The following is a 27,440-nucleotide window of genomic DNA, read 5'->3' on the forward strand; positions in this document are numbered from 1 at the left end:
AAGTGCGGGGCAAGTTAACATTTCAGCAAGGTCATTTATAAATATATTAAATAATAAAGGACCTAAATGGGATCCCTGAGGAACGCCAGAAGGTACTTTAATTGGAGAAGAAAGATAACCAGCGATTGCTACAAGCTGACTTCTATTAGCAAGATATGACTGTACCCAGCGCAACAGATTGCCATGAACTCCAAACCGTTCCAGTTTACGACACAGAAGAGCGTGGCTCACCTTGTCGAACGCTTTCGAGAAATCCGTATACAAACTGTCAACCTGCAATGTCTTAGCAAAAGCCTTACACAAATAATTTTTATACTCTAGCAGATTACTAGTTGTTGATTTATTTGCCATAAACCCATGCTGTTTGGTGGATAACAATGGTTTAATATGGTGGAATATTACGTCATAAATAAGACTTTCAAATATTTTGGCAAAACAAGACAGTATACATATAGGCCTGTAGTTCTCACAAAGTGATCGGTCACCTGATTTGTGTACTGGAGTCACATAGGCAGTTTTCCAGTAAGATGGGAAAATACCTGATTGCAATGACATATTATAAATAATTAAAAGAGGAATAGTCAGTTCTATACTACAAGCTTTAATGAAAGAAGATGGAATAGCGTCGGGTCCAGAACCCTTATTTGAGTCCAATTTATTAATTTTTGCCAAAATATCTTCAGCTGAAACCTGAGATACATTAACAGACTCACCATATTGGACATGTTCATTAGGACCATCGGCAAGCCCAGCAGGCGAGTCCACGTAAACAGAGCCAAAATATTGCGCGAAGAGATCACAAGTTTCGGTGTTGTTAGACGATGACACATTACCCAGTTTATTGTTGTTATACATATATTTTATGTTATTTTATGTTCAACGTTTGAGTTTGGCCATACAAAGAGGAAATGTCGCCAGCCTTCTGGGAACTTTATAACTGAATACCTCACGACGACGGCGATTTGGTGTCAATTTTTTACTGAAATTAATTTAATATTTATTATTTTAGTGTTATCGATTGAACACCGATTGCAGATGACTGATGAAGGCGTGAATATGACAATACACCAGTGCTCCTCGCCTCGAGATTAAGAACATAATTACATTAAATATACATTGTGTTCCAACGCATAAAATATTAAAAAAACAACAGCATATATAACAAATAAACTAGGAACATGTTAGGGAAGCGGTGGTGGTGTAATGGTTAAGACGCCCGCCTGTGGATCGAAAGGTCCCAGGTTCGAATCTTACTCGTGCCACATGAGTTTGTACACCAATCTGACTCATGTATAGTACTTTTCATCGACCATCACTTGCTTCCAGTGAAGGAAAACATCGTGAGGAAACCTGCACACTGGTTGATTATTAACTTGTGTGTGAAATGGAGAAGGCAATGGTAAACCACGCCATTAATAATGCCAAGAAAGTTGTTGTGTGTGTTTCGTTCCACGTAATGATCACGACCCTCAGCCACGAGGAATACGACTATGAATAACAAGGAAATAGGAAGTTAACAAAATAATTATACCACATCCAAAACTACATATACTATTCCATAGGTAATTGGTAATCTTCGCTATGCCATTCCTTACTTTCGGTCCCGGCAATCAACCGGAGTGATAGGGCAACGCAATCATGAGATACGGGATACAGACATGTAAACAAAACTATAATATGTTTATCCATACGACTTGTTTACAACATAGAATTAGTGACATATACCAGTATCACTTTTCACTGGTGTCTTTTTCATCATCACGGGACGATACAAAAACACGGGACGGGAAGCCACAAAAACGTCTCCTTTTCGAATAGGTACCTATTAATCATTTGATATTAGAAAATTGTTATTTATATAAAACTGACATAAAAACGAATTCTATGTTTTTTATTGTATCGTATTTAAAATGATAATAAATAAATAAACAATTTTCTAAATTTAATCAAAATACACAAAGGCATAAAAAATATAATTGGAGAAATAAAAACTTTAATTACATAAACTATTTGCATAATATGAAATAAAATTATTCCATAAATTAGCCATTCCATTTTTTTTTGTACAAAAATTAACGACCAGTAAGTAAATAATTAAGTAAGTAACAACATTCAAAATGGTAGGGACATTGATTTATATTTTTGAAGACATTAAAAACTATGTTTTAAAAACACACACAATGGAACAATTGCTATAATACACTATTAAACCTAATGAACAGTACAATCCACTTTTTATAGACACAATGATACGTTGACATTTTAATTAAACGTTAAAAAAAAACAATACAAATTGTTAAACATAATGCGAATAGCGTATGACCAATTATTTTAATACGAGTGTACTAAACCACATTAACAATTATTTTGTATTCACTCCCTTAGAGCATTTTATTCCCTAAGTATTGTGCATATGTTTCTATGCTCCTTGTTTCTTATAGGGATATTTCATATTTATCTGCCAAGAGAAAATAGACTTTAAACTGACCGTATAGAGTCTAAAATCACTATTTTAATTTGATTTTGTCATTGATGTACTCAATGCTTGACTCCCCTAGCTAATTTATTTGATATAGGAATTCAAACTTAATTTTAAGGGGATAGAATATATTCTTATTAATTTTGTTTTGTAACAGCCAGTACTTTACGCGTTTATAAAAAAATATTTGCATAAAGCAGTTGGCAAACAGGAATCAATTCTATTTTGAAACTTATCACATTGGTTTACGATCTACAGAAATAATAATTATTTATTTTTGGAAGGCAGATTAATAAATTGGTGTGGTGTGACAAATCTAGCCAGTTGGCGTTTTTGAATTAAACATTTAATTTGTTTTCTTTATTCTATTCGGAATTTATTAAGTGAATGAATGACTATTGACAAAAGTTACGATTCGATATGCTGACGTCATTATTTTCAAACAGTTGTTGATGAAATGTAGAATTTGCATATTTTTTGTGATAAAGTAGTTACGAATGACTGTTACTTTCAATTTTATTTTGCTTGTGCGCACTGAATAAATGTTTCTGACAAATTTCCGAAAAATCTGTAACATCATTATTTGTTTTGTGAAAAAAAAAATAGAAAAAAAATTTGCAGGAAACAAAAAAAAATTTTCATTACAACCAACAAGACATTTGCGTATTTATAATTTTGAATAAATGTATTTTAAAAAAGGCAATTGTTTGAAATAAAACTTAGAAAATAAAAAAATAATACGGTACTTAGCTAAATATGTATTAATAATAATGTATTTAGCTAAATAACATAAACATGAACAGCCAAAAATCTCAAACTTATTATCCCCTACTCATCCCCCTCGGTAATAAGTTATTAAAACATAGTAATAACACATTTTCATTAGCTATCAATACAAACACAGTGATTAGACATATTAACAAGGGCACGTGCAAGCGTGATGCATCGTTAAAACTGCCTTCGGGGGTACAGTTAGTGCCAGTATAGAGCAGTCACGAAAATCATACAATTTGTCTCTCTCGCGTGTTCCATAGTTCCATTCGGGGATGTCAAATGCCTTTAGGCGACTTAAATATAATCTAACACAAGTTAGCAATAACACACTCGATATGATGACGATAATTCTGGGTTTGGTAGTTAGCTTGAAGAATTATTAAAATTTTGAAGACTTTACTACCGGCCGCTTGCCTGATGCCAACTCTCCTTGGGGATGCTATTGCTGTCTATCAGTTCTGTGTGCCCTTAGTTAGAATGATACGGGAGGGTGTGAAGTGGTCCAATTCTAAAGCATATATTTATATTATCTACTTATTATGAGAGAGTATTGACATTTGTTAACCATACAATATAGTCTTGACAGTGTTTTACAAATATTTCCCTTAATAAATCAAAGGATTATCCAAAATACAGGTAATTCAGCTTCATTTTGTTCAATGATTAATGTTTAATGTTTCAATCGACTGCGAAAAAATGTTGCGATAAATTATTTTTCTTCACAAAAGAATTCTAAGGATTAAATTACGGTGAATTAATCATGTCTTTCGACACAATTTTTTCCAGAATATTTACTGAAATTCGTATTAATTACGTAGGCACTTAAAAATAATGATAGAAAGAGATGTACGATTATTATTTTCATTTAGTATGAAGAAAGAGAAAGATAGACTATTTTTATTTACCGACAGTTCGCGTGTAAAAACGTCGTAAAACATGAGGAGGAGTTGCCTCGTTCGTTGAGAGGAGGTTCTCAGTAATACACTATAGTGAATAAGAATTGATGATTGATAGACACGCAATAGGCTTATTTGATAGCTGGGGATTTATCTCAGGGATATACCTATTAGGTTAATACGTATTATATAATATTATACATCAGTAATAACCTGCGGATCGTTAATAATAGTTTAGTAATTATTAGTTTTAATAATAAAGGTTCTATCAAAACAGAGTAAATAAATTCAAAATAAATGGGCTTTAAACTGGAGATTCTTCTCAAAGGCGAGTAACCAACACTCTTTATCATCATCAACAGCCATTCAAATTGACGACCTCGGTGGCGGAGTGGTAAAGTGCTTGCCTCTGAACCGAGAGGTCCCGGGTTCGATCCCCGGTCGGGTCATGATGGAAAATGATCTTTTCCTGATTGGCCCGGGTTCTTGGATGTTTATCTAGATATGTATTTGTTATAAAATATAGTATCGTTGAGTTAGTATCCCATAACACAAGTCTCGAACTTACTTTGGAGCTAGCTCTATCTGTGTGATTTGTCCTAATATATTTATTTATCATTTATTAAACATGCCCACTGCTGGGGCACAGGCAGTCCTTTATAATAGATAAGAAATATGGCCCACCACGCGGGCTCATTGCGGGTTAGCGGATTATACCTACATTTTACGGGTTAGAAACTGCAAATATAGCACGGTAGAGGTCAAGTTATTATACATTTTTGGTCACCAATCCAATAACTAACTATTGTGAGAGGCCGAGCGCGTTAACTGCGCCATTGAGTTCCTCAAATAAAAAATTTACGCTATTTAATCTAAATTTCTAAATAACTATAATAGCTAACCGAATCCTTCGATTCTAATACTAAATCATTTTAAACGAAATACCTACCTTTTATTTCCTACAACACATAAATCTACAGTCGAGATGCGATCTATTCTACTATTTGCCTAATTTCGACGGCACACAGAATCCCATTCAGTGCTCTATCAATAAAAAAAAAAACTTATTTGTCAACGTCCAAAAATATCCAGCGAATCCACGTGTACACGTGTTAAGTTTTTTTTTTTAATAGGGCGTGGCCTTTTAAGGTTTATTTAGAAGAAGTTTTAAAGCCAGGTGGCCTCGAACACGAGTCCAAAGGTGGGTGTTAACTTCTAATAATTGTCATACTTCGTTTAGTTTATTGATTTTTACTTTTGGAGAATTTTTGAATTAGTTTTGTTACGAATACAGTTTAAAAGTTATTTTTATTTTTTTTGTTAAGCATCGTATCATTAGATAAATAGTTGACAGTTTAAGTTCACTGGTGTGTATGCATACAAACAAAATCATATGCCATGAGTGGCATTCGAACCTGGAACTTTTCGGTTCACTTGCTCGTTTTGATCTATTCGTTATAGATATTTTTTGATTAAATCCTGCCCTTCAGTAATATCTTCCCACTAGTGAAGTGTCATGGCTGCCATTTTTCTACACCCACGGGACAACATAAGATGTTCAGTGGACTAACTGAACTGAGATAACCTTGACGAGTAGTTAGCGAGTAATGACTGCAAAAAAAATGTTGCTTTTATTTAGCCTGGGCGAACCGAAAACAGTGGAAACATTACCGAAATCATCGGAGACTTATCATAATTCATTTATTTTTGTCAGGTATGAGTTACATTTGGTTTAAAAAAATAAATTATATATTAAATCAAACTTCAACTGAAATAATAACAAATATATTAACACACACATATCTATTCCACCGTTATAATTATAGTTACACTAAATTATTTCTAATCACAAAACTCACTCTTAATTAATATTAGTAGCACAATCTATCCTTGCTTATCTTTTTATTTGACCAATATATATTTTAATATAATTATTTCTCCACGTCTTGAATCACTTAACACACTTATAAAGTTAAGAGTTTACTTACGTTATTATTATTTATAGATACCAATATTTTTCTTATTCGACCGTTCCGTCCGACTGCTTAAGTGAGAATACCCCCAGTCTCGATGTAGCCGCTTTTATATTTTGTTCCCCTTCCACTCGTTTCAAATGTTGACGTCATTGAGGGCGACAACATATAGTACCTCACCTTGCGCCATGAGGGATATGAAAGTTTGTAATTTGAAATAGATACGTAATGTTATTGTGTCAACACAAATGTTGACATTAGTTTAGAAGTTATTTTAGCGTCTCTCTTGACACAGACACATTTTACAAAATAATAAAATCTGTTCAAAACAAGAATAACTATCTAATAACTATATAGTATATACATAGAAGCAAATTAAGTGGCTTTGTTCTAGCAAGAAAGGATTTAGTAGAGAGTGGTAGCGTCTTTTTATTTGGCATCGACAAGCAAAACTAAAAAAAAAAGCTCTGTCAAAATCTAGAAGTCACAAATTAGTGAATTAACAATAAGAAAAAAAAATAGACATCCAAAAATGTTTTGCTGACCGTACGCCAGTATCCGTCGCCGTAGATTGCTGCAGCGCTTCGGGGACGCGTCTATAAAGATATACTAGGAAAATAGAAAACACCGCCAAAGCCTGCTGCAATTTGTATTTTTTACTAGCTGTTGTACTCTATTGCTTTGTTCTCGCAGAAATTTAATTGGACCCCATGCACAAAACTTATTTTTTGAAGTATCTGGGGGCACGGCAGTGGCCCCGCAAGTCGAGCAAAAAAAAAAGCGGCACGGCCGTACCAACGATTTCTCGAATTGAATTCACATTATTTTTGTGTCTAGTCTTAAATCATTTTTAACAATGACAATGTAAATCTATATACCGGTACGTTATACAAAAAAAAATAGTGTGTACGGTAACATTTATAGAATAACAACAATAATTTAAGAAAAAAAATACGAACGATAAATATGCGATTATGAAACGAATAAACGTAACGTATAGCAATCAGATAAGAGCTAAAATATTGTACCCTACAATAAAAACGCGATAAAATCACCCAACTATTAAATCGTCACTTTAATAAAGTGACAATTAGAGTCACAATAGCACAATCGGTAATAAGATTCCTATTCATACTAAATACAATAAAATGGCGGCGTATATTTGAAACTTGATATTACAGAATAAGTGTGAAAAGATTTAAATATTATTGAGTGAACTGATAATAACATACGGGTAGGATCAAGTTGCAGATATTGTGTTAAGTCATAAATATTTATTACAGAATAAAAGTATATAGCATCGCGGCGAGATCGCTTCGGTATCGTAAACGTGAGTATGAAGTAAAAAGATAGGTGAGATCCGATTTCGAAGTTAACGCGATTCTTTGGATTAGCGAATTAATTTTGCATTTTGACAAAATTATTTGGCGCTTTTTACCTTTCTGATTGGAAAGAAGTTGTCATTTCAGTTAGAAAATTGGACATTCGCTGAAAGCTGATTTTAAAATTTTAAAAATGAGCTGTTTTAATTTGAATGATTTATCCATAATATGTACCTATATCTATACTATTATTATAAAGAAGTAAGCGTTTGTGACTTTGTTGTAATCTCCGAAACTACCGAATCGATTTCAAAAATTCTTTCATCTTTAGAAAGGTATATTATCCAAGATTGCTATAGGCTATATTTTATCTCAAAATTCCCACGGGAGCGATGCCCCGGGCGACATCTAGTATATTATAGTTATGGATATTCAAAATAGAACAGTAGCAGTTAAAACACTTTAATCGAAAAGATAAATTAATAAGATCGATAATGACGGAAAAAAGCAAGTGTTTCTTTAGAGTAGGTCGGTGCATGTAGCCGATGATCTGACGGTGAAAGGTGCTGAAGATCGTACAAAGAGGAGGAGAACAAGAAGGAAAGCGAACTCTGAGTTCCACCGAATTGGGGCGATGAAAAAAAAATCAAGAAATCGCTTAAGAAAACGCGACGTCTTAAAAATAATGACCTTAAAAAATCGTAGAAAAATTTTTGTTGATCAATTTATTTTTATCTGCCGTTTAGAACGACACCAGTTTAAATATAAACCTTCAACGCGAGCACCCTATTTAGTTAAGTTATACTATTCTCTCGTAGCGAAATTACAGGGTTGCCAACTCAACGTTTTATCATTTGGCAGGCGTGAATAGTGAACGACTTTCTAATTATTATATTTTATTGTATGTATGTGTATGTAGTACAATTACATTGTAATTTGGAATTTTTTATGGTATTATGGTAATTATGTATATATATTTCTAAAATAAATAAACTAAAGTAGTAGGTCACCCGAACACTACATCTGAATGGGTTTACTAGGAGCTAGTTATTAGACAGAAATCATCAATATATTTGTGGAATATATTTAAAAAAAAAATACATTTTATTTATTGATAAATAAATTTATTTATGTATAGAAAAAACTTAAAATATAAATTACATTATAAAAATGAGTATAAGGGAGCTACTTATTTCAAATTAAATCTCTTCCAGGAGACACGTGAGAGGAGATGTGGTACTTACATAGAGGCAGACTGGCGTGTGTATAAAATACAAAAAAAAATGAAAAAAAGAAAAGAAAACGAAAATTTAAATTTGAAAATAAAGTACACATACATACATACAAATATTATACATAAACACTTATATACATACATATAAAACATAAAATCACAATAAAACTCATATACCTACTTAATCAACAGGACAGGTAATAATCTTTGCATTGGTAATTTTAAACCAATTTAAGACTGTGATCGCAAGGAAATTAAAACCAACTACATTATATTCTTTTGTTTCCCCAGCTAATTAATCCAAGGTCGATTATATTTTGACGACCTCTCTCTCCTAATGGTCATCATTGACTGACTGCACGACTGCCACACCGGAGGTCCTAGGTTCTATCCCCATTCAGATAAATATGGAAATATATTTTTTTCTGATTGACCTGAGTCTGATCTTTTTCTGTTTGACTTTTGGGTCTTGGATGTTTACTTCTACGATTTTATGTTATAAAATATAGTATAGTTGAGTTAGTATCCCATACCACAAGTCTCGAACATACATTGGGGCTAACTCAATCTGCATGTGTAATTTATCCATATTTATTTATTTTTCATAACCCATTTACTCCGGTGACTCACTTGCTTCCGGTGAAGGAAAACATCGTGAGGAAACCTGCACACTGGTCAACAGTTTAGGTTCACTTGTGTGTATGCGATTACTTGTCACGTTTACGTTGGTAAGTGTCGCCTAATGGCAGATTTTCATCTGGAAGATGGGGACTTATTTATTTTTGTAACGATAACATATGCTCGTGTCACATCGTTAGTAAAAATGATTCTTATTCCTTATCTAATAAAAACATAGAATGTTCCAACTGCTTCTCTTCAATAACCACAATATAAAAAGCACAGTATACTGTATTCTAGTCTGTGGTATGACAAGTGCAGTTTGCAACTGCATTCAAACTAGATTGTGCAGAGTCCCCGAGGACAAACCGCAATACAGACTACGTAACCAACACCGCAAAGTGATTAAATAAAGCTTGATTACATAATTTATTTATTTTTCACGAAAAAGCAAATTAAGTCTCCCTGTGGCTTCTTTGGTAGTTTTAGGATAGCTTATTAATATTGACAAAACTAAAATTTGAACACGTAATATCCCCATATTACGGGAACAAATTTTAGATTTATCAATGTCAATAATACGCAGATGTGGGGCGCTTTTAAGTGCTAATAGACATTGTGATCAGTAGCCTACATGTGTGTGGACATTCGGAATAGACGAGAACATGAGCCTTCGATTGTGGCTCGGTTCTGGCAAGAATATTATTTAGCATCCAATAGAGCATTGTCGAAGAAGAAGTACTTGAGCTCACTACAAATACTTGAGCCGGTGATCAAAATTTGAAACTTTCAAAAGTCATTTTCTTGTCAATATGCAACAGTAGTGTGCAAAGTGGAGTTGAAAAAGTAGGAAAGCGTTCCCTGGGCTCCGACGCTCAACGGCTGAGCTAGAAATTCAACAGTAGCGACGCACTGCACCTGCCGATCCTGATAAGTTTGTTTCCTTTGTAGGTTTTTTATAACCCATTCAAACCTGCTTAGATAATATCATTACATGATATTTAAAAATATATAGCTACAAATTGGTGAGTTTAACTCATGATGTTTCAATCAAATATAAAAACAGGTTTGGCAAAATTTAAACTAATATTCATATCACGAAAAATATGACTTCCTGGTTCTTAATCGAACACGATTTCATTATGAATATTTCTAAAAAAAAATTTTCTTCACAGAATTGACTCTACACAAGTAAGTCAATCAATACGGAATTGAATAAGGTAAAAATCGAATATGATGAAAAAAAAAACCACTTCCCATCACTTAAATTTAAAAACCGTTCTAAAAAACATGATCGTTATCACAAATTAAGTGCATTTGATACTCTTTTATAAACTTCCTTTATTTTACATAACTGGCCATCAACACCGCTCAACCGCGAAATGTAACATCCATTCTAGTTTCGAAAAAAAAAAAAATGTATCGTGCCATCGAACGTTGTCATTTAGCCGACTCATGCGCATCTGTCCCCCCACTTTTAGCAGGCGGGGTAACTACAAACCACGCCTATTGATATGCATATTTTATCGAAGGGTTATTTTTTAAGAATTTCAAAGATATATCTGCAAATGGAAAGTGAAGGCTGACTCAAGAATTGTGGTTTTAGGTCCAAAGACTTCTTTCTAGTTTTTGCCGTAGGTATTTTTTAAAAAAGCCATACAGCTAAACATAGCATTGAGGTTTCGCAACTCTTGACTCTGTCTATCTCGTAAGGGAAAAAGACGTGATACAGTAATCTGTACCGTTTAAAAAATTGTTCGCTGTAAACTCCGGTTTGATTTCTAATTAAAAGCTTATTATTGAGTACTATTTATGTTAGAGTAGGTACTAATAATGATTAAAAATAAATATGGTAGGATTTTTAAACAATTACACAGACAACAAATACCTGATTGATTTTAAACAATTGCCTGTTAATGATTTCGAGGATTGGACGATACTCCAATCACCGGATGAAAAGTACCCCGTTGTGTACAGTCAGAACTGCAAGTCTAATTACCCTCTATGCCATAGTAATAGAGGTGAATTTGAAATGATTTTGGATAGGTTATTGTGCTGCTGACTGTTCATGCGAGGTAAAAATTAAATTGGTTTAAAAAATAAGCGGACAGCGTTTAAGAGATCTTATTTGTAATCGGCTTTGTGTCTTACTTGAGCTATAGACGGAGTAAGGTAGCGCGCTGTGGTATTTTTTTCATACGTCTATCTAACATTTCATATGTAACTTTTGCCTTCGATTACATGTGTTGTTACTAAAGAAACAATATTTATTCTCGGGCGAAAGGCAATTTGTGGCATGTCTTTGTCCGTGCTGTAAACATGTATGTTACAATCACTTCCATTCATTCATATTTGCTAGGAATATATAACAAAAATATTCACAATAAAATAAGGACATGCTAAGCGTGCCAATTGTTTGACTACTAATGATTTAATACCGTGCTAAGTGGAGAAGAAAAAGAAAGCGAACCTTAATATACTTTTTGACTGGAGAAAAAACAGGCAAAATGTTCAGATGTGAGTGATACAAAACAAAAATATCTCTTGTTACTTAACACCCTCATTTAAATAATTTCGTCATCATGCGGAACAGGTAATGAAGGCTCGCATTAATTGCAATTACCAGTCTTTTTGTGACAAACGGACAGATAAAAAAACTTTTAAAAATGTCACATACGCTTTAATTATTACTATTGTACTCTTTGGTGATTGTTGTCAATATAGTTATTATGATTTGTTAATTGTGTAATACTTTTTATGCATATAAATGACCATTTTATTATAATTATAGACAGTTTAATTCAAGTCTTGTTTGTTAATATACTTTTTTTTGACAAAAAAACATCGTAAATGATCGCATCATATCAAACACAACTTTTCGATTTTCGATAAACGTTTTTGTTATTTCTTTTCCGATAAATTCCGGTATTAACCTTTTTTCTGAACAAATTAAGTATTTGCTTTCTTTTAGTTTCGCATTGTTTCATCTCACTAATATTTTCGAAATTAGTTAAAAATCCTGTAGTTATATGATGTTGTATAGCAAAACCATTTAAAAAATACCACTTTTGTACAGACCATTGCGAATATTCACGATTAAGGTTTTATCGAGCGTAATGCAAGTAACCGCTTTACATTCCTCTACAATTGCCGACAAAGATACCGAATACCGATTCTTTTGTCACTCGAGTACTCGTATCGATCATCCTGATCGATTAGATAACCCGTTGAAGGCGGATCTTTTTTGGGTAGATGTAATTTTGCAATAGAGATGTAAAGTTGCCAATCCATCACATGTTTTCGAGGCGATTCGGTGTAATACGTTGAAAAGATACGTGCAAAAATGTTCCAGTGTTTTGAATAGGTAAATATACAGTTTACAAAATGGCATCCCTCATGACACATGAGTCAGATAAATCAAAATGACAATCTTTAACCTATCCTAATTCAAACTAATATTATAAATGCGAAAGTATGTTTGTTTGTTTCTCTTCTAACTATATCTTCTCACCATATCTGTTTGAAATGTTGTATCCATGTAATAGGTACGGAGAAGGATTTATGGTAACTTTTGTCCGGGAAAAATAACATGGAGATTTTAGCCCATTTGCCTGCTTAACAGATTATAAAAAAAAATGTTTAAAAATAAGGTGTTTTATGCACAGGCAATGAACAAAGCTGTGTAAACTCATAAATATTCTTATAATATCACGTCTACACCCACATTCCAATATGTCACAAAACATCGCCATAAAACGACATTTAGCGCCAAAATGAAATCCAAACATGTAATATCAAAGACTTTCGCTACCAATAAATTAAAATTGGTCTTACAATGCGGCCTATCACACGGCCAGGTAGACTAAAAGAGGATAAAAAAAAAAATATCGTTCACAACGTGTCCCATAAACTGAGATGCTCTAGGCCCTTAAACATTTGTTGTATTTACAAAACAGTAAGACTAACTTTCAAATTATGAACAATTATTTATTCAATTCAGAATTAAGGAATTATTATATATTGACGTCAAATAACACTTTAAAAATAAGACTTAGTTTAAGCCGACTCCAAAGCGTAGGTGAAGAAAAACGGCGCTAACAGTGCATGTGCCATGTAATTATTTATTTTTTTCATAAATTGCTCATAATATTTATTACAAATTCAAATTCAAAATTCTTTATTCAATTTAGGATGAAATACATCACTTATTGACGTCAAAAATTACTAAAACTAAGTCTACTGTCGACTTCCAAAGCGCAGGTGAAGAAGAAGCGGCGCAACAAACTTCACCGCAGCCTTTTCTCCAAGGACGTCAATTAACAAATATAGGTCTTATACATATATTAAAAATTAGGAGGATGAATTTACATCATTATTAAAAATGTCAAAATTTGAATGAATAAATAAAATAAAAGTTGTATTTCCAATAAAATTATTGAAAATTGTCACACAAAATATTATTATATATAACATATGTTATGAGGATACTGCACCTTGCTTGGGCCAAACTTAACACAAACATTAAATTAAAATAAATATTATTTAAATAATATAAATCGAAACAGCTGAACATGCCTCATTTTGTTATGTCCTATAAATATACGGGAATAAAAACTAATCTGTGGCAGTACGTCTATTATCTTTTTCATTGATAGCTTAAATAGATCATTTCAGAGCAATTTTTAGTGCTTAATGTCAACGAATTTATCTACAAGATGCAACCGGGAACAAGCGAAAAAATGAGGAAAACAGATAGGACAAGATGTACAACAAAATATTCCCGTCATGAATGGCACACAATCTTCGGGCCGAGTTGTGAATCGGCAAAAAAGAGACTCCAATGACAAAATAAGCGACGCCGATATGTCTGGCCCATTCACGTTCATTCATATTTTTTCTCACAATGGCCGGTCCATTCATAAAATCAGTTTAACTATTGTAAAATTTGGCCCTTGTTTGTGGTAAATCGATTTTGGTAATTTATAACGCTTTATTCACGAGAAAGAATTTTTTTTCTTGGTGTGAGTGAGTGCAATTCAGGTGTGTTTTTGCGAATATTTTGCGTGTGTCCGAAACTAAAAGTTATTGTTTGGTACAAGTATGCTTTAATTGTAACAGTGTTACAAATACACTTCAGTACAATGATTAAGTAGTACTTGGACACGTATAATGTCGGTTGGAGTTAGAAAATGAAACAGATACAAGTATTTCCATAAGTTAGGAGTAATGTTTCATTGTAAGTATACATTTGGGAAAGTCTACGCAAGCGAAATTACCTATGTTTTCCACATAAAAATAAAATATTAAATACAAAATTAATGGTCTCAAGAAATATTGCATTATAGGTACGAATTAAATGGGACAGGTTCAAATAAATAACGAAATCAATTTACGTGTTTTGATTAAGTTGTTACTAGTTTCAAAATATTACCAGCTAAGTGTGTCACAAACATTTCAAATGAAATAAATGAATAGTAACAATTGTTAATGCAAGACAATTGAATTTGAAATCGAAATTCAGTCAATGTTCGTCGCGGCACGAGGCCGAATTGGCAGTAGTTTAACAATTTTCCCATAACTCATTTTGTTTCTTGCCGAGGGAATAATTAAATCGGATAGATACACATTATGTTAATACTTTAATACCTAAACGTTAGATTAATGACTATGCTATGTTTAAAATATAATTATCTTTTTACTTAGGTAGTTTCTTTAGATGTTTAGCTATATCTTAATCAAAATAGTTTCTTCGTGTCATGGAATTTTATTTGTATTATTTTCTATGAAGACTTTCATTATATTATTTAGACTATTATTAACATCTATTGATTCATTGTGCAAATTTAAAATATATTCTTATTATTTTACCTACTTCTATATCAACGTTCTGAACAAACCTCAAAAAAATATATGACAGTAGGCATTAATCAGAATTCCTTCTACAGATATTATTCTTCGGGAGTGCGTTTGAAAAGTAACGCCCCTGTCATGGCCAAGCTCTGGACTTGACAACCCTATATAATAGATGTATTAACTTTTGATTGCAATTCTTTAACTTCGCAAATTGGATTTGATACTGAACACATATGGTACGCAAGCGTATATGTATGTAAGAATTATTTTACATCAGTTTTTACTTTTATTGAGTTTCATGCTAGAATAAGTACGTATATAATAGAATGTTTAAGCTAATGTGAATATATGTTTGTCTGTTTTAGTTTTTCTCTCGTGTAATTCGAGTTTTCGCCTCTCGTTCGTAGTTCGGCTGCCAAGCCGGTTCGTAGCCGGCTGCTTGCAGCCAAGTGTGGAGCCAACTGGTAAATTATTTTTGTATACGTGCAAGTTAAGTTATAAAAAAATCATTCATTCATACATTCATTCGTCTCTATCTAAAGATGATGGATTGAAAGACAAATCTAAGACGGAGCACGAAGTGATCTTAGACAACACAAACACTAAACGGGGCACAAAATAAGTTTAATGGTTATAACGTCTGTAGACGTAAAGTGTCCTGCAATGGGTTAAAATGTGGCGAAGGCGATCTCACTGATGAGATTGCCCGATTGCAATCTAAAGTCACTATTGTATAATATACGTATTTCACATAAAAATCGTTCCCTACTAAACGTGGCATTGCATAAAAATATATCTTTGCATGTAATTCGTGTCATTCCCGTTTATTTAATCATGTTATTATTAATATTCATTTTGCAAACAAATACATAGTACGCCTTTCAATATTAGTACATTCGTGTTTGTAGCTACAAATAAAAATTTAAGTATCTATCTATCTATAGACAACATTTAACATTCGATTGAGTAAATTGTATCAAAATAAATAGGAAAAATTAAGAACGATAACGTGTTTATTTTAACAACCATTAAATATGAAAATTAGAAAAAAGAATATTAATTAGCAATAAAATATCATGAAAAGAGAAATTCTAAATACATAAATAATTATGTAGACATCAGTAAAAAACAATGAAGTAAAAACAAATACAACAAATAAAATATTTTCAGAAATTATTTTTTGTTTTATAGGATTTTTTTAGGAATCAAAAGCAAAATGGAAGTAATAAACTATAATAAAACCCCGGAAGACTTATACTGGCGGTTTGCCGTGCCAAAGGGCAAAAAGGGCAATATTTTTTTCGCAAATTCGCATACTTACTGCAAACATCCGCACTATTATAGTCGCAATGTTTGTTACGGCCCCAATTCATATTTTGTTTAATCTTCTCACAGACTGAACGGATTTACTATAGAAGATCTATTTTGGGCTGTAGAAACAGCGATTTCATAAGCAGTAGCGATAATTAGAGATCTGTTATTTTATACTTACAGATATTTTTGAATAGTTGTTAGTATAAATATAAGTCAAACCATCCCAACTCAAAGGTTGGAATGGTATGACCTTCTAAATGCAAAATTTTCAAAATTATTATTTTGTATTAATAAGTTACGTTAAGTAAGAAAGTAAGTTTGTTTGTTACCTCTTCATGCTCTATCTAACTCAACCAATCTTCTTGAAATTTTGCATACATATGGTTTGAAATATGGAGGACATAGGGTTGCCTTTCATCCCGGAAATTAAATGTTGCCGTGGGAAATTAACGCGGGCGAATCCGCGGGCAAAGGCTAGTAAGTAATAAAAATTATGTTTCATTATTCGTTTATATTATTAGAAATTAAACAAAATTTCATATATGTATTGTACACAATCTTCTCTAATATGATCCAGAGACTCTTTAGCTGTACTCTTGTTGACTTTGTATTTTGAGAAATACATTTTTAATAAATATTTATATTAGAATCTTCATTATGTAGACGACTACAATAACGAGGCACTTACACTAGTTAATCTAGCAATATGCTAGATTAACTAGCAATCCAAATATTACTACAGTAAATTGAGCTCAGAGATACACGCTATTTTCGTGGCCCCATTTTTAAATATGACAGCCATATTTTAAAGCGAACATTTCAATTGGGCTAGTTTGTTTGCAAAGTAATAACAGTTGAATTATAGTGAGTACATCTAGCGTTAATACAATAAAATATTACTTGGCAAACATGGCCTGAATGTATTTTAGTTGTATTGTAATTATAATACACGTTTAATCCTGTATTTGTAATCCTTTGGAAATTTTAAAATGAATATTTAATGGTTATCTTTTTTAAAAATTTTGATTTGTTCTAAAAAAGGCATTTTTATTTTATTTTTGATTTCCTTTAGTTTTTCAATCAATAAAGCATTGTTTTAAAATCAATCTTTAGAATATGCTCCAAGCTTCTTTCAAGCTGTATTGTCAATTTTACGCAACAACTTTATTCAAAAACCAACAGTTTTGAATTGTAGCTGATATGAGTAGGTACATTTACAATATTTCGAAGACAATCGAAGAATCAAGAATATTCAAAGACTTTTATAACAATTAAAACATTAATGAAAACTATATTTTGACAATGCTTTCCAAGATATGACAAATATAAAAAAATCACACATTTTTGGACTCGTCCAAACGCTCCATAATAAATGACGCGAACAAGTGACGTCACAACGTGCGAAAATGTTCGCGAAGAAAGATGTTTGTTCGACAGCTATACATTAAATATTACGTTTATAGTGATGACTTTTTAATAAAAGTTATTATAAATAATTTTAGCTTTTTATGAGGGTTGAGTTTGTTTTTTACAGTTTTAATACTTTTTGAAAATGAACTTTCCAACCAAGTTTAAATCTTCGTACAATGATCCAGCTGCATTGTTACACTCTATGAATTATCATAATGATCCTAAATTTATATATTTTACCTAGATTATACAAATTTTTACCTTGTCAACTATCCTATTATAATGCAATTTTCTCTCAAGAAAATAGTCACATATGTCTTTGAATACTATGAATCAAATAGAATGTAGGTTCATATTTTGTATCAAAGGTCTGACAACGAACAAATGGATGCCAAAGACCAAACAAAGTAGAGGCAAATAAGCCTCTGAAGTTCGATTGCAAAAACAATCAATACAAAGCTCAATTGAGAGAGAGATTGGTTGACAAAATCTATGGCGAGTAGTGTCTCCTATACTTACCTAAGAATTCGAACGTGCTACCGACCTTTGGAATATTATCATCATGGGTGAAAGCAATGACAGAGATATCTATTATTCAATATAACATTGCATCCATAAACAATGTCTTCATATATATTTGTTATGTGTAATATATTGTTCTCTTTTTGTCAATAATGTAAATCTTCAGTCTGTTTCTGTGCGTTTCTGTGCGCACTTCATTCTCGATTTTGCGACCAGCTATTTTACTATTTAAGCCTAACATGTTATAGTGTTAAACTGTTTTGTGTGCCAATAAATAAAATAAAAATATTCAGTGTTTATTACATCTTTAGGAGTTCCACGAACCTCTGCTGACAATAAAAGTATTGCCAACTTTCGGGATGAAGTTGCCATCAAAACATAGGCGGGAGTTTGGCGAAGCGAAGTTCCGAACTCACACAAAACTAACTGAACATCAGCGAACATTTCGTAAACTTAAGGAGGAAAGATAAATCTCTTGTTTTGATTACCATCTAATAACTTTTGGAATATTTTTAGAATGGGCGTTCAGCTCTTGAATAAGATCGCCCTGTATGTCGTAGAAGGCGACTAAGGGACACTTCCAATATAGCATTCCCAAAGAGAAGTCAAGCAGGCGGACGATACTTACCTAGCTAAAAATCAATCTTCAAATTTTTAGGTTCTTAAAAATTTTGGTAATTCCCACCAACTTCATACCTCACAATTGACTACGGATTTTCCAAAAAAAATCTAATTTACGTAAAAATGTTGATAAAAAACACAGTTTAGTTTCCGACACACAACATAAACAAACCGTGCGAGCAAACTGCCGGCAATTTTTTAAGAAACATTATAGCGGAGGGTCTGCAAAACAGATTTTTTTTGCGTAACCCAAAGATTCGTATCACGTAGCAGGGTCAGTAAAAAAGGTACAATCCTTTATTTGTCACAGGCAGTTGAAAGGGACTTGCTTCATCTATTTTAAGGGGGTTAGTGCGGGTTTGCATGTCAATTTTCACCATCGAATCGATTCGAAGTGAGACGCAGCGAACCAATCACATTGCAATGTGGTTGTCGTTACGTTACAATGGCGCAATATTTAATAATTTTTAATATGATTGGTTCGCTCCGTCTCACTTCGAATCGACTCAATGGTGAACATGTAAAGAGCAAAGTCGCACTTCACACACTGTCGGATGTAAGTATATTTGGCACGAAATAGACATAAATGGAGTTCATTTGGACCAAGTTGAAATAAGTATTTAAATATGAAGTGATACCTGTGATACGAAACTTACTTTCTCGTGTCACATGAGTTGGTATATGAAATAGATTTACTATAACATCGTATATACGACGATTACCTACTATTATTATGTTCACTGTTAACATCTGACTGGCGATTAGTGAAATTTAGAATAATACTCGAAGTGAGGACGAATAATTTAGTTTCTTAAAACCCAAATTTACAATTAGATAGTTTTATACAAAACTGACTGATGCAACTCACTGACTAAGGAGTCCGTTCTAAAAGACTAAACGCTTAAAATAGGCACTTATAAAAACATATAAACACATTGATATCATTAACCGATCGAATCGCATCAATAAATTAAAAAATAATCTTGTACCGTTGTCACACACGACACAAAAAATTTATCCTTACAATAATAGCCTGCTCAATAGCTTATTACGTAATGATTGACATTTCACATCATACGACAGACTGGACGGGATAATCGTCACTTTTGATGGCAACACAATGGACACGAGCGGATTTTTGGCAGATTTCCCCGTTTTTAGGGAAACAAATAATACGTCTTTTGTTGCGCTTTTGGGGGACTCACTAAAAAGATTTGGTAATTATCGGATTTAGTTGAAAGCGTAACAGATATATATGGTTTGTGATATACTTTTGTTCAGATAAATTAATAAATAAAATTCAGTAAGATTTTTTATCATAGTTTCGTTATCGCTAGTAGTTTGTAGCTTTGGTAAATGTCATTTAATTTAGAATATGACGTGAAAAAGTGCCTGTGAAGTCCTAATTTCTGAATAAATTATTTGATTTTGATTTAGTTAATTGAGATAAATAAAATCTCTCATAAAAACTGCGCAATGATCGATCTCCTGAGTTGTAATTTTAACTGTATAATGTTAAATAGATTTAAAATATTTGTATTAAAGAATTATACTTTATTAAAGAAAAAAAATAGTAGGAATTTTCAGATTAAAAATCCCCTATGTAACTACATCTAGTTATCCACATGACGTATGAAATTTAATGAAATTAAGAATGACACCTAGATCTTATCACAAAAAATTTTGATAATGAAGTTTTTTTATGCCATGTTAGCGCCATCTAGTCAATTTGTATCTATTGAAAATGTACACCTGTCAAGCTTCGATTATTATTAAGAGAGGGCGCTAGTAGAAATAAAAAATAACAGAATTTAGAAAAGTCGCTTATTTGAATTTAAGTAGGTTCCATTTGGAATGCTTATTGCGTGGAATTAGTTGATACAAGTACTTACTAAATCCATGGCTTACTGTGTTTATTGAACGGGAAATGTTCAACTAATTGGCACTAGTTCACAGTCCTTGACTAATATTGGTTTTATAAATTGGTAACTGAACTTACTCCATAAACTAACAGGTGAAGTAATTACCAACCATTTTTTTAAAAAATACTAAAGCTATTAAAATACGAATAAGCCAAAAGCTTTTCTACTAGTCAACTGACAGAGCGATGTAGACAAATTAGCAGGAAATCGTTACTAAAAACTATAACACAAATAGTATATCTCACTCGAGATGAGTATGTAATGGGAATTTAATGATTCTAGTTGGAAACACAACCCGAGATCGTCCGTAATTAACTTTCTAATTTATTACCTTTTTACTGCCATAGATATCCTAGATCTTACGTGGTCCAAGTATTTTATTGAATTTCAAACTTCTACGACGATAATGGAACGTGTTTTAATCTTAGCTCATCGTCATCATATCGAGTGTGTTATTGCCAACACTGGTGTCAGATTTTATTCAAGTCGCCTGAAGGCATCTGACATGACTTTTTGTAACTACTTGCCGCCATCTAGTGGCAGGTAGTCGAATAAACACTAATCAATTAAACTGTCCACCAGTGTGCAGGTTTACTCACGATGTTATCCTTCACCGGAAGCAAGTGGTGGTCTATCAAAACTACTATACGAGTCAGTTTGGTATACAAACTCATATGGCACGAGTAGGATACGAACCTGAGACCTTTCGATCCACAGGCGGGCGTCGTAACCATTACACTACCATCTCTTCATATGTTACGTCCAAAACGAACGAAAGAAGTCGAAGACTATTTTTAGCATTTATTTTATAATTCACTAAATGAAGCTGACACGTGCGGGGTCTTGAAGTTTGGAGATTTTATATGATCTGTTCAAACTATTTATCACTGAAGGTGCAGTGCCGGCAACTTTCTTATTGAAGTTTGAGTTTGTACCACTCTCGCACGATTTGATAGAAAATGTTTCCTTCGGCTTACTCTTGACTTACGTGCGACATAGTACGTAACGTCTATGAGTATATTCTGATATATTTTGACTGTACAAATTCAAAAAAGATGAAATAAATAATAAATTTATATATTATATATATATATATATATATTTAATAGAGCACTATTTTTAGTACAACTCATGTACAATCACCTTTCCTGGATGTTTATTATCGGCTCCCGACCAAACGTCGTTTGTCCCCGGGCGATCTGTTCAGACAATACAAAATAAGAAGAATATAGATGTGATTTATTCCAAAATCTCCATTTTAGAATAGGTTACATTAAAAAAAATATGTAATTAAAAGTGACAAGTCGTGTTTTTGCACGGACTTAAATGTAGTTGAGTGAAGAATATAATCAGAATATATAGCCTTGATATGATTTGATAATAATCTCACCATCTACATTATCAAGGCTTAATAAGTTTGTGAACTACATACATAAATGCAGCTGTGTCTCATATAAATAAATATATTAGGACAAAACACACAGATTGAGCTAGCCCCAAAGTTCGAGACTTGTGTTATGGGATACTAACTATACGATACTATATTTTATAACAAATACCTATATAGATAAACATCCAACCTATATAGATAAACATCCATTTCGGATTGGCCCGGGGGCCAATCCGAAAAAGATCATTTTCCATCTTGGCCCGACCGAGGATTGAACCCGGGACCTCTCAGTTCAGAGCAAGCACTTTATGACTGCGCCACCGAGGTCGTCAAGATATAGATAACACAAATAAATGTAATGTCTTTAACAACAAATGTTTATATTCTCCATATTGTGTGACGAAACAAACAAGAATCGGTGAGAACTCACGTAGATGTTTGTGACAGCAATTTGTTCAGATCAGATGTATTTCGAATCAAGCTTATATGTGCTATAATTGAACATTAAATTAAGGTAACACTTTTAGTTCTGGCTCATAGATTAGTCTGTCTTAAAAATCAGGTAGTTTTTACTTCGCTTTATGCAATTTACTTTTTATAAGCTAGTAATAAGGCACCGATCCTGAATGTATTGGTGAAGAACTCCACGGAATTAAATCCAAGGTAAAGCTTATTCTTCTTCTTCATAGTCGTATTCCTCATGGCTGAGGGTCGTGGTCATTACGTGGAATTAAACACACGTAACAACTTTCTTGGCATTATTAATGGAGTGGTTTGCCATTGCCTTCTCCATTTCACACACAAGTTAATAATCTGGTTGATTATTAACTTGTGTGCAGGTTTCCTCACGACGTTTTCCTTCACCGGAAGCAAGTGGTTGTCGATGAAAACTACTATACATGAGTCAGATTGTTATACAAACTCATGTGGCACGAGTGGGATTCGAACCTGGGACCTTTCGATCCAGAGGCGGGCGTTACACCACCACCGATTTGATTTTGATTATAAGCTAAAGCTTACTGATTATGCTATTTCTGTTGTGTCATGAGGAACACATATCTGGGATGCTATAATTAGTTGTGTATATCAGTCGGTCCATTAGGAAATGGATTTCAAACTCGTCTTATTACAATGAGGTGATTAATTTCACAATGAGTTATTCAGACCCCACTAAGGTCATAGTACCTATAAATAACATATTTATTTAATCCACAAGAAGAAGCCTTAACCACACGACCATCAAAATTAAATTAGATATCCAAAAATAGCCTGCAAGTAGCCCAAATTTGTCTTTATTCTGTAGCGAATAAAATTAATTCGCATCGTAGCGGAAGTCTGTTCGTTACGTGATCTGACGAAACAAATAGACAGACATTTGTTTGGTTCCTTTCTTTGCATAGCAATGACTCCAAATTCGCAACTTAAGAAAGTTCTGTACTTGATGCGTCAAAGCGTAGTATCACGCCTTGTATCAAGATGTTTTACAACCGGTTTGTGCCGGCTTCACTCTTGTAAAACCATAATCTATATCTACGAGTATATAAAAGAACAAGCGTTGTTTACTAACCAACGCCCAGCCTAAAATTGGGCAAATTTGGGCAGTAGCTTTAGGTTATTACGTAATTCTCAGATAAGAAAGGAATTTTCAAAATTTGACCCCTAAAGGGGGAAAAATTGGGGGAAAAATTGTATGAAAAATAACGAAATCGAATTAAAGCGCCATTCACTATGAGACCGGATGTGTTAATCAGAGGTATCAGCTACCTCAATACCAAATTTCATAAAAATTGGCCCAGCCATTTGAGCGTGAAGGAGTAATAAACATACTCATAAACTTTCACCTTTATAACATTAGTTTGAGCTGCGCCCGCGTAACACTTCCACGGGAACAGTATTTTCCCGGGATAAAAGGTACGCCATGACCTTCTTCAAATTGCATGTTTGAAAATTTTCAAGAGGATTGGTTGAATGTATAAAGCGTGTGGAGACTAACACAAACTAATTTTCACATTTATAATATTAGTTAGGAATTTTCTCTCGCTACCAGACCAGCATGGACAACTCTTGGCTTCATAAATCACCTTCGCTCCAGTCGCGGGTGAACAGCCTTTGAATGGTAGTAATTGCATCCAGGTCGTACGTGATTTGGGTAGGAATCTGCTGCTTACGACCCCCTCGCATTATGGACTAGAGGATATTATAAAATTGAAGTGTGGTTTCATTTCGGAAATTTATATTTCATAGTCATTTCCATGAAATACTTTTCAATCTCGAAATGTTGGTTTCAATGTTAGACGTGGATAATGTACCGAGCACTTTATCATTTACTTCCCCAGCGGTAAAGTGTCCCAATGCGCAATGCCTTTGTTTTCTTGCAGTGTGAGAACTTTACTTGGTGGTGCACGACGAAGCGACGAGCGAGTGCAGTTGAGACAGAGTGATCCGTTCTAAATGTCTATTTCACTAAATACTCTAGTCTTATGTAACCCGGGTAGATAATAATATTTATCGTGCGAATATTGAATTATTAGCCGAGAAGATTTTGATGAGAATATAACAGGGTAGATCTCAATAATTATGAAAGGTAATAGAACTAAAATTCTGTTGCCTAACTACTATTAACAGACATTCGTCAACTGACGGACGGTTAGTATTGAAACTTATTGAAAACAACGAAGCTACAACATACTACACGACTGAGCAACGGGGCATGGCCCTAAATATTAATAAAAAATAAAATCAATAAATAAATTTAGTAACTTATTTACTGAATAAGTTACTTTAGCAATTTTGTTACTAAATTTATTTACATTATTTAATTTTTTTATACCCATGACTGTATAATCTGTGGTTCGCGTTGAGGCTTAATTTCCTGTGACGTGATTTATGTAACGGCCATAAGATGGTGATCGTGACTTACTGAACGTGCTCTGCTCAAACCATTTTTCTAATTAGGAAACCACTTATTCCGAAAAGACGGAGGCGTAATGACTATACACACTATCACCGAATGAACACGCTGACGCGAAGGAACGTGTATTGAGAAGTTTGTTTAGGTGACTGTCATATTACCGCAAAGAAAAACTAGCAATTTACGTCAAAACTGCCAAAGTTCGGTGAATTGTTCGCCGATAGTGTTCAGCCGGCATAAAACTAATAGACAAACGGCGACCAAAGTGTGAAAAGATAATCTCGATGTCTTGTTTCGAAGTTAAAATATTTAAAATGTTGTTTTGTGAATAAAATTTTACTGCATTTTTGAAAATGAATTTTAAAAAATGCGGAAAATTTTTGTTCTTATAGGCAAAAACCCGTAACTTTCAAAAATTTTGTAAAAGATAGATAGAAGATTTTGGAAAAGAAAGATAGATAAAGATAGATAGATATAGAAAGATCTCATGGTAAAGCATATTTATATATCATTCTTTGAGGTAGGTATGTTGTGTACGATGGTATGTTAAAAAAACAAACATTTTTCGTTAAGGTAAGCTTGATTTTTACGCCACACCTAATCTTTTGTACTGTTTTGTCGTGTGAGGCGGTCCTAAAGCGTTGGATCGGTTGAACGACAAAGTACAACTTTATTGAGCTGCTCCCAGTAATTGTATTGCTTCAGAACTGTTCAGAGTTGAACTGGAACTAGGCGTTGTTCGTTTAATTCAATTAAGTCCTTTTTTCACAGCTGTTAGCACAATTTAGTTTTCAGACATTAAAGAATTTTATTTGGAGAAAGAATTTAGTTTTATTTTGATATTATGTATCTGTACGCGGTAATGGGTTTTCTTTTTTAAATGTCTTATTTGTCTCATATGTGATTTCTGCGTTTCTTGAATTGGGAACATTTTAATTTAAATTTAATGTTACTTAAGTATTATCTTATTCTACTTCAAAAATTCTGGCATCTTCTGAGGTTACAGTTTTCACCGATACACATATACATTACGCACAAAACGTGTAAAAACTGAAATGGATTTGACTTTTTAGCTTTGAAAAATTTTACAGTCAATTTTGAAATACAGTTTCCTTGTGAAACTAAAACAGTAGCAGCTATATCGTGCTGTTTCAACCAAACATCATTAAAATAAATAAATAATAAATAAATATATTAGGACAAATCACACAGATTGAGCTAGCCCCAAAGTAAGTTCGAGACTTGTGTTATGGGATACTAACTCAACGATACTATATTTTATAATAAATACATATATAGATAAACATCCAAGACCCGGGCCAATCAGAAAAAGATCATTGAAAAAAATCATCGTTTTGGCGAGCGATGGAGCCATACATAAGAAAAGAAAAAAATAATAATAATGAGATGAAAAGTTCTGCAGTCCAACGGGAATTGAACCCAAGCCATTCTCTATCTGGGACAGTATTCCCAACCACTGAGCTAAGTCGAGATTTTGTTAAAAAACATGAGTGACATGTACCTCTAACAAATCCATAGAAGACTGAAGTTTTCGTTAGAGGATAAAATATTTTGTGTCCAATAAATCAACGGCTCTATTTCAGTACTTAATTAATTCGAGGCATGCAAAAAGTAATCGATAAATTAGCTCGATGCTATCATCAATCACTATTTGATCGAATCATGAGTTCACATATTCGGTTTTAGCTTAAAATTTTGATCTATATACATTTTTATTGGACCGCTTATTCAGTACTTATATAATTAAGTGCCCGAGTCTCAATTATCTGTAATCTTTTAGACGTTATTGTTGATGGTGAGATTCTTAGATTTTGGATATTTTTTATGCTTCAAAATTAATTATTGTATATAGGTGATATGATTCATTAATTTTATCTACTCAATTCAACCATTATAACCATTTTTAGGGTTTTTTTATATCATAATTATTGTCAAAAATTATTTCCATCTACTACCATCATAAAATCTGACAATATGTAGCTATATTATATTCAAATTGGCGTTAAAATATATGAAAGAATATTTCGTTTATTATTCTCCCCACTTACTACTGATTTACAAAATTTGTTTAGGGTAGGTACAAATCTTACATAAATGCGGAGAGAACTGGTGCCTGAGATAGGTAGGTGAGACCTCCTGTATTACAGGTCACCAGGCTCACTCCTCCCTCCCTCCTCCTC

The sequence above is a fragment of the Plodia interpunctella genome, chromosome 8, assembly GCF_027563975.2.
Source record: "Plodia interpunctella isolate USDA-ARS_2022_Savannah chromosome 8, ilPloInte3.2, whole genome shotgun sequence".
NCBI classification, from domain to species: Eukaryota; Metazoa; Arthropoda; class Insecta; order Lepidoptera; family Pyralidae; genus Plodia; species Plodia interpunctella.